Below are 911 nucleotides of genomic sequence, written 5' to 3'. Positions count from 1 at the left end.
ATGCACGATACTGGATGCTTGGGGCTAGTGCACTGGGACGACCCAGAGGGATGATATGGGGAGGGAGGAGGGAGGAGGGTTCAGGATGGGGAACACATGTATACCTGTGGTGGATTCATTTTGATATTTGGCAAAACTAATACAATTTGTAAAGTTTAAAAATAAAATAAAATTAAAAAAAAAAAAAAGAACCAGGCTTTATACTGTTTTGACTTTAGGTCTACTAGAACCATTATTGAATGGTTCAATAGTTGCTGAGGAGAGTGTCTGCATAATCAAAAATGCATTCAACCAGAGATAAAGCAGATTTCTTTATATCACAATCACTCATGATATAGATCTATAGAAAAGTACAGCTTTTTTAATCTTCTTTATATGCTTACGTAAATTTGAGATTGTGTTCTATGCCAGTGGTTCTCAAACAGGGATGATTTTGCTCCTCAGAATGCTTGGCACTGTCTGGAGACAAAATTTGTCACAACAGGAAGGACTGCTACTGGCATCTAATGTGAAAAGTGAAAGTCGCTCAGTCGTGTCCGACTCTTTACAACCCCATGGCCTGTGCAGTCCATGGAATTCTCCAGGCCAGGATACTGGAGTGGGTAGCCTTTCCCTTCTCCAGGGGATCTTCCCAACCCAAGAATCGAACCGGGGTCTCCTGCATTGCAGGTGGATTCTTGACCAGCTGAGCTACCAGGGAAGCCCAGACCAGGGTTGATGCAAAACATCCTGCAGGGCACAGGACAGTGCTGCACAACAGATTCAGCCAGCTCAGGATGTCAGTAGTGCCAAGGATGAAACCTGATCTGACCTCAGAATATAAACATTGAGGTTAAGCAGCTACTTTCGTAGAAAGGTCCTAGGTTTCTTCCCTCTTTCTCTCCCCCTTCCCCTCACTCCCTCCCCGCCCT

General features: G+C 44.3%; 1 protein-coding gene across 4 annotated transcripts in view; it reads left to right on the top strand.

Annotated features, from left to right (window-relative positions):
- The window catches only part of STXBP5 (syntaxin binding protein 5 (tomosyn)), a 158,251-nt gene that overhangs the window by 97,373 nt on the left and 59,967 nt on the right, over window positions 1–911 (top strand). The window lies entirely within an intron of this gene.

This window comes from Bison bison, unplaced genomic scaffold, assembly GCF_000754665.1.
Source record: "Bison bison bison isolate TAMUID 2011002044 unplaced genomic scaffold, Bison_UMD1.0 scf7180017864483, whole genome shotgun sequence".
Taxonomy (NCBI): Eukaryota; Metazoa; Chordata; class Mammalia; order Artiodactyla; family Bovidae; genus Bison; species Bison bison.
Note: the sequence above shows the minus strand (reverse complement) of the source record. Positions and strands in the feature narration are given on the sequence as shown.